The 9152-nt window shown below is 27.0% G+C and overlaps 1 long non-coding RNA gene across 1 annotated transcript; it reads right to left on the bottom strand.

Annotated features, from left to right (window-relative positions):
• Window positions 1-1098: 1098 nt before the first annotated feature.
• Window positions 1099-4184, bottom strand: LOC100569296. The gene is made up of 4 exons (XR_119047.4): window positions 4020-4184; window positions 3830-3937; window positions 3056-3190; window positions 1099-1848 (listed from the first exon to the last, which is right to left on the bottom strand). It is a non-coding gene; the product is annotated as an uncharacterized LOC100569296 (long non-coding RNA).
• Between the last annotated feature and the right edge of the window lie 4968 nt (window positions 4185-9152).

The raw sequence follows: 9152 nt of genomic DNA, 5'->3' as shown, positions 1-9152 counted from the left end.
ATTAGACATTAGGTTTCGAAACCAAAATAAGTGCTTTTGGTGCATGTATTTCGGAAAAACCGTGGAATAAAAATATTTCTCGAAATAATCTACATAATGAGAATCTCATGATGTCCTCACCATAGATAAAAGATTATATATATATTATATATATTATATTGGTCCTCACAATATAGAATACATATTTCTCTTTTTTTTACTTATACACGATTTGTTATTTATGTATATAAGTATATTGCGTACACACTTTAAATTACTACCTTCTTATATGTATATATGTACAAACACTGAATTATAGATAAGATAAATTAACTCACTCTGATTGTTAGGTATCCGATGAACGAAGGAAGAAGAAATAGGTTTAATATTGATTTACTTATATTAATATATCAGAGATATTTAAAAAAAATACATTAATTATTTAAGACACAAAAATATTATACTGAATATATATTATGTAGCTCATCGCGTATGACTACCACCAAGAGCGTACTCAGGGTACAGGGAGTGTTGTGCAGATCAGGCTGATGGGTGTCAGACGACCGGATGGAACAGCTTATTTAGATAAGGACATCACATTATATGACACAAATGTCTATATTCTAATATCTAAACATCTGTGTGACTGTATATATTAAAATGTATATTTTATTGAGGATTATGAGGGAAATTCTTTTTAGTATTATTTATAAAGAGTAGCTATCATTGAAACATGATATTAATGAATATTTAGCACACAGATCAAACTTCATAACCACTTCACTTAATGCATACATGTTTTATTGGTGCGATGGTGCGGACGCAAAGATATTCATTAGTGCACATTTGATAGATATAAGGCCCGGCTGGTTTCAGCATGGGCCCAAACAAAAATTATTATATAAAATGTATGTAACCAATAAAATTAATTTATTTAAAAAAATATATTACTTACCGGTCAGTATATCAAATAATCAGTAATTACCAGGTTTTATGTTAATTGGGTTCTCATTCACATAAGCAGATGTAAAATAATATAATTCACGATTTTATAAATGACAATTAATATTTAATAACGATAACATTATTAATTCAAACAAACAAATCAATATTGTGCAAATTGAATAAAAGTTAAACAATGGTGTATTGGTGTACAATAATTTTAAAGTAATTATGAAATAAATTAAATTTTTTAACTAATTAAAACAATTATATGTTCAGCGCCATCTAGTGTTGGATTTAGACTTAGTCAACTGTTAACAGAGTGTGATTTAACAAAAAAATAATTGGTAAATTAGTATATATTTATAAACATAAGACATGAGTTTAACTTAACATAATATTCTTTACTATTTAACTGAAAAAGCTAAGTTTTCTAATGGTTTCTTTAACTAAGTAATTACATTCTGAAATACTGTGTAAGTAGTTATGTAATTCAATAGAGAAAATTAACATTGAACTTGTTAATGCTTACCATTACAGAGGTTTACTAAAACTGGACTATTGTAGTACTTCAGTACTTGGGTAACATTGAATTTATACATAATAAATGAAGTAAATATTAATATCTAATAATAACTATTTAGCGAAACCCGTATAATACAGAATACCTAACAACTTTGATAATTGTTGAAGAAGTATCGTTGATAAATAAAATTAACATATTAATTACTTATAAAATTATTATAAGTAAGAACACAAATATACATAAATTTACAAAATATAACCTTAATGGTAAAAAGTACTTATGATGGGTAGATATATGGTTAGTTTCCATAATAGATGTATGAAACTATGAACTGAAGAATAGATGTTGAGTAGTCCATGTTAGTCACTGTTATTTTAGTTCTGAAAAATCTGTTTTGCTGACTATACCAAACAAAAAAATAACATAAACGTAAACAAAAACCTTTTGAATTTATTTTAAGTTTGAAATAACTATTAACAATGTTATATGATTTATCATGAAACACTTTAGAAGGCATTATACTATTTAATAGCCTTCTAATACTAGTAGACAGAGCATATAAGAATGAAGGGTTAGAGTAGGTAGTGCAGTTTATGGAAATTTGCGTTACGGTAATATATATATTATATTAAGTTATACACAGTTTATTGTATCATATAGTGTGCATGCACCGTGTAATTCGGTAACATCCAAACTAACCACTGGAACTACATCCATACTCCGTCTACTAGTATATATTAAAAGGCAAACTATGAAAAATATAGATAATAGTATAACACAATATGCAATACAATATACATAGACATAGTTGAACATATGAAACTAAAAACTTAGGTAATAAATTACATTAATATTATCTAGTATATTATATACTTAAGATTATAAATTAAATAATATCTTGATCTTTAAAATGGTTTATCTATCATGATGAAAATGAAACATAAAACAATGAAGCGGACAGAAAACAAGATAGTAATTCAACACTGCATTTGAGTAGGTACAATGTAAAAATAAAAATAAAATGGTTACTAATAAATATCAATAATAAAGTGTATTATGATTTTATAAGGGTTTGATTAATAATAAAGTAATAAATGATAATTAATTTAATAAGTATTCATTTTTTTATTATTTATTACATGGCAAATTAACTTTATATATTTATTATATTAATATTATTTTATTAAATTGGATTAAATTCAACAAATAAATAGGAGACTTAAGTAGTTGTGTTTTTTTAGATGATTATTATTTATTAATTATTAGAACTGAACATAAATACTTAACCATCATACTTTTTTTCCAATTAGGCAGTATAGATGATAGTCTCTCATATTTTCTTATTTGTTTCAGCCTTGTAAAAATACTTTCAAAATTGTATTTAAATACAGATACAAATATATCAATTAAAAAAAAGTATTTGAGATATAATAAATTACTTGGCATGTATATAAATACTTTACAGATGGGTACTTTTTTAATTTTACCTTTTCATATGTACAAGTAAATATGAAAATTAAATCTTGTAATTAGTAATTATACTAATAAATAATTTAAAGTTGTAATGTCACATTAAAGTATCATTAGAACTTTGTAGTTAGAACTTACATTTGTGTTATGAAGGTTTGAGTGTGATTGTTGTGGAAAGAAGATACTAGATAGTAGTAATAGTAGTGCAAAATTTCAACTTTGTTTTTTCAATAGTGTTAATTCTTTCTCGATACATGATTGTCAATATTGTACCTAGAAATAATTACACAGTTCTATAAAATGAAATCCAAATAATAGATGTGGTAGGTAAGTACTAAGTAGGATGTAGTCAGTGTTACAAATTACAAATTACTGTAACAAAATTACTTTTGCAGTAACGCTGTAGTAATTTCATTATATTTTATTCAAATTAACACAATTCAAACGGAATTACCTTTTTTAAGTAATTTCTATAGGGTAATTTATTATTTTCCACCTTATTAAAACAAGTAATGAATGTAGAATGTATAGCAAAAACTAGGATATTCGAGAAAAATTAAAAATCAATAAAATGTATTTACGATTCTTTACTTACTATTTTTTTTTTTTTTTATAGGTCCTTATAAATCGTTATGGACTGATAATGCATTTTATTCGTAATGCCCTACTTTTTGAATGAAAAATTAAAATTACGTGATAAAAACAATGTCGAGTAGCGCAAATTTAATTTAAATAATAATATTGAATGTAACGAGTAATGTAATTTTACCTATTGCGTCACATACTTTTCAAGCCAATATCCTTAGAAAAGAGATTAAATAGTTTTAATGTATCTGTTAACTTGTTTCAGATGTATCATAACCAATAAGTAATTTATTATAGGGATTTTAATACTATATATACAGAACTTACATGATTTGAGTTATGAAGGTTTGAATATGATTGTTGTAACTTGTAAATGGCATATTAAGTTTAACTTGGTTTTTGCAATGGTTTTAATTCTTTGTAGATACATTTTACCTAGAAATAATACACTGTTGTATAACATAAAATTTACAGAATACACAAGCAGATTAGTAGCCATAATGTATGTACGACTTACGACAATTTGAGGTGAACTGTTTAAATTTGTAATTTGTATACTGCACACGACAGTGAACAATGAACATATTGTACAGAACCTACTTAAAAAGTAAAAAATTAAATAATTAACAAATTAAATAAAAAATACCAAAATATTAACGAATAATTATTATTATTTACATTTGAATTGAAATTTGAATTATTGAACATAACCTCAATTATTGTTTGATGACATTTGAAGTGGTAACCATCTACAACCTAAACCATGGTTACACATGTTAATAATTCATTATCATAATTTAAAATCTATGACTATTTGATAAAGAAAATTTAGAATGGTTCTTTGATTTTTTTTATGGTTTTTGAAAGCTATCTATTTAACAACTGGAAAATTTGTTACACCGACCATTTAAATGGAATCTCCATAAAATTCTCCATCGAAAAACTTTAGATTTCACCATTTCTCGTTCTCCTATGTGGGATTAATCCCACCCACAAACAGACGACCACAATAATTCTGAATAGAGTACATACCTAATATTATAATATACATATTCTGTCATATACTAATTTACTATGCGTTTATATCTATTGTCCAGTGTTAATAAATTTCAAGACATGTCATATTATAGTATTATAACAGAATACATTTAGTTATAAACATTTTCGAGACGTATACATCATAAACTTTGATGATTGAAATTTAAAGTTCATCAATTATACAAAAAATTGTTCATGTTTAACACTCTTAAATATATTTATTATCGATGTGATTATATGAATAGGTAACTACTTCTAGGAAAACTACTGACATAGAAAGTTGTATTTTGCAGGCTTAATTACCAAATGCGAACTAACGTATAAATATGTTATAACTTATTGTTTTTAAAGTTCAATAAATATATAAGTTGTAGATGACGTTCACATAAGAAAATATTATACTTTTAAGTTCCCCAACTTTCGGTTTAGGCCCTTCTAAAATGTACTCCCGGAATCGGGGGTCCTCGAATCCCCCCCCCCCCTTGGGTATATTTTGGAAACGGTTAGGTTTTTGTACGACGTTTCTGAAATTTGAGATTTATATAGTTTGGAGGTCAGTGATCAAATTCGGCGTCATGTGTCGAGACCATAGGAGCCGTTTTTCTCCGTCTTTTGGGGCTTTGAAATTTTAAAATTTGTGTTTTTCGGGGTTTTCGGTACAAACACTTAGGATTTTGGTTGCGGCGAGCCGTTTTTGTAGTTGGACGTTATAGAGGACTTTGCGACATATCGATGGGTACCAAGATCGAGGTCATCTGACTTTTGGTTCGGGAGTTATGATTTTTAGAGTGGTTTTTGTACTTAAAAAATTACGTAGTTAGGTGTATTTTGGATTTTGGGTTTTCGTTTTATCATTACGAAACTCGAAATTCTGATCTTTTAGTGTACGAAGATTCAAAAAGGCTCTATGGTTGAAGTACGTACGACCATTATTTCGCCCGTAATCAGAGTAGCAAAAAGTTGAAAAACTAAATTTGTGATTATTCGTATACCCAGAAGTTTCTTTATGGTATACGCCTGTATAACGTTTTAAAAAATTATTATTTTGAACTTTTTTTTCACATTTATATTAGTAGGTGTGTTACTCACTATTTATTAATGTAAATCGATAGGTATATAAGGATAAAATATTAAAACTTATAAAATAATAGCCAATAGGTCAATTCACTTTAATATATATATTTGAGTTAACCACACAAAATTGGATGTACATTTTGAAGTACTAGCGCCTTTAATATGGGTAGTATCGTCTTGAAATCTTTGAGGTTTAATACAGTGACACTTCTAGATCAAATTTATGTTCTCAAAAAAGCCACGTCTCGTATTTAAGTTTAAGAAATTAGTAAAACAAAATTTCCCGCCAATTTTTTTTTGAAAAATTCAAACTTTGATCACAACATTTACCCCCTTAATAATTGAGTTAATAAACTTTTAAAAATCTGGAACTGGTCTAGAGACGCTTCTGCTTCGATCCTCGAAGGTTTCAAAAAGATAATACTTTTTTTGAAGGATTTGGTTTTTTCAAAATCGTAATATATCGAGAAAACTTAAAAACTTCAATATTGATCGTATCGTCTTGAAAACTTAAAGGTTCAATGCAGTGACACTTCTAGATCAAATTTCTGTTCTCAAAAAAGACGAGACACGATTTTAAGTTTGAGAAATATGTAAAACAAAATTTCCCGCCAATTTTTTTTTTTAAAAATTCAAATTTTGATCACGTAATTTACCTCCTTAATAATTAAGATAAAAAACTTTTACTAGCTGGAAAATGATCTAGGTGCACTTCTGCTTCGATCCTTGAAGGTTTCAAAAAGATAATACTTTTTTTGAAGGATTTGGTTTTTTCAAAATCGTAATATATCGAGAAAACTTAAAAACTTAAATATTGATCGTATCGTCTTGAAATCTTAAAGGTTCAATGCAGTGACACTTCTAGATCAAATTTCTGTTCTCAAAAAAGACGAGACACGATTTTAAGTTTGAGAAATATGTAAAACAAAATTTCCCGCCAATTTTTTTTTTTAAAAATTCAAATTTTGATCACGTAATTTACCTCCTTAATAATTAAGATAAAAAAATTTTACTAGCTGGAAAATGATCTAGGTGCACTTCTGCTTCGATCCTTGAAGGTTTCATAAAGATAGGACTTTTATTGAAGGATTAAGGTTTTTAGATAGGGTTTTCAAATTCGTATTATATCGAAAACCTAAATCATTCAATATAAGTCCTATCGTTATGAAACCTTCAAGGATCGTGTCAGTCAACCCTTGAGATCAAATTTCTGTTCACGGAAAAGTCGTGTATCGATCTGAAGATTGACAAATTGGATAAACGAAATTGCCGCTAATTTTTTTTTGAAAAATTCAAATTTCGAAAAAATCATTTACAACCCATATAATTGAGCTAACAATTATTTTTTGAGTTGAGGAATGATCTTGGTCGCATCTTATTCGACCCTCAAAGGTTTTATAAAGATAGGAAGATTTAAGAATTTCCAAAATCGTAATATAAACCTGAGAGCAAAATCCCATATTTTAGACCAAAAACCAATCACAACTACGAAAGCCTATAGGTACGTTAAACAATTTTCTAGAGTACAACATTTTTATATATTCAATGGTTTACGAAATTACCAGAGTAGAAATTGCAGTCAATTTGCCAGTTAAAACACTTTTTACACTATATAGTATAAATGTTTTAATCATAGAGTAAAGAATATAATAAAATACATAATGTATTCATTATTCTAAGTATTTTCCATAGTAAAAAGTGTTCCTTTTTTTAATTCGTTTTTTTTTTCAAGTTTAGTTTAACTTTACAGTTAATATTTTTTTTCTTTAGTAAATTATCTATTTTTTTATAAATATTAATAATGCATACAATTAGTTTATATAAATTATAAATCCATTTGCTTATTCACAGAATAAACAGTAATATCTCCATGTACTAGCAACATCATAGGAGTTATTAGTTTTTACAACTTTTAATTGATTTCTTAATGGATACAAAAAGTTTGTGTTGCTACATTATAATATGTACAATGAACATAAATTAAATTGCAGCACCCCCTAAAATCCAAGCTTGTGTTGGGGGAGCGGTTCTTATCAGTTACAATTTATAGACAATAGCATAAGTAATAGTATTTATTAAAATAAAAAAGTATAGTAAAACATAGTATAAAGTATCTATTTTTTGTTCAAATAATAGAATCGAAGTATCATGAGCAAAACTTAGAATTTCAGTATATAAGCAGTGTAGGGGAGTAACTTAACTTAAGTTACAAGTTACTGTAACAAAATTACTTTTTAAGTAATTTGATGGTAATTTAATTACATTTTATAATAGACAGGTATATAATAATTAATAATACATTCATTTTTTTCGTACATGGGACTCAAAATGTCTTAATGCGGGCTTGGATACAAGGGGGGAAGAGGGCGTCTCCCCCCCCCCCTTGGGCTGTCTTTTAACGTTGTTTGTTATCATTATATTTGGCTAAACCAAAAAGTTATTCAATTTTTGAAAATTCACCGCCCCCCACCCCTTGAGTGACTTCTGGATCCACTACTGAGCGTTGTTGGAACTATAATTAATAATAATAATAGTGTAAAAGCAAAATAAGTATTTGTTATAATTTCATATTGTTGATTGTCATTATTTAGTTTATATTGTGTTGTCATATTGACAACATGGTTATTAAGCTCCAGTGATATTTAAAAAAAAAAGTAACTTCTATTGTAATTGAGTTACTTTTAAGACTCAAAAATAATGTAACTTGACCAAATAAAAGAAAAGTAACTTAAAAATAACTTAGTTACAATTTTGATAAGGAATTAGTAATGTAACTTAATTACCCAAAATAAGTAACTTCCCCAACACTGTATATAAGTTAATGGGAATTATAACACAAATACCTGCATGTTCAAATTTATTAATTAATAGTTTATGAACACTATCAAAAGCTCTCTGAACATCTAAAAATATGCCCATTACCTCATTATTGTTAATATTTTTCCTAGCAATGTGGTCAACTTTAAAAAGTGCACCTATAGTAGAAAATCCACATATGATACATAAGATGTTTTCTACTTCTACATAGTAAAATATATACTGCATAGTAGTATAGAACCTAGTGCCTGAATCAGTAGTATTCTTGTTGAGTATTATTTTATATTGTATAAAAAGTAACATCATGTTGTGCAATAATAACATTGTTGCTATTCGCAAATTGTAAATCACGCCATACATGTGTTATAAGGTCAATTGGCCACTTGTATAAAAACCCGACTTTTAGCATACTGTAGACACTATATTATAATATTACTTATTACTAAAAGTAGTGTAGTCAATTTTGTCTAGATCTATCTACAAACATAATCCTAAACTCAACAATTCTGCATACCAAATTTATTAGTAACATTATTATGCAAACATAATTGGTATCTCAAATTCTTAAAATCCATTTAACTGTTATATTTCAATGAAATAACTAGATTTCATACTTACAAACATCAATAACATAAAAGTAGTAATTTAAAGTTATACACTAGTGTTGTCTAACGTCCAAGGATTTTATAAGGAAGAATAAGTTTGAATAGTAAGTATAATA

This window comes from Acyrthosiphon pisum, unplaced genomic scaffold, assembly GCF_005508785.2.
Source record: "Acyrthosiphon pisum isolate AL4f unplaced genomic scaffold, pea_aphid_22Mar2018_4r6ur Scaffold_21473;HRSCAF=24072, whole genome shotgun sequence".
Classification (NCBI taxonomy): domain Eukaryota; kingdom Metazoa; phylum Arthropoda; class Insecta; order Hemiptera; family Aphididae; genus Acyrthosiphon; species Acyrthosiphon pisum.
The sequence above is the reverse complement of the archived record's forward strand: the minus strand, read 5'-3'. Positions and strand labels throughout refer to the sequence as shown.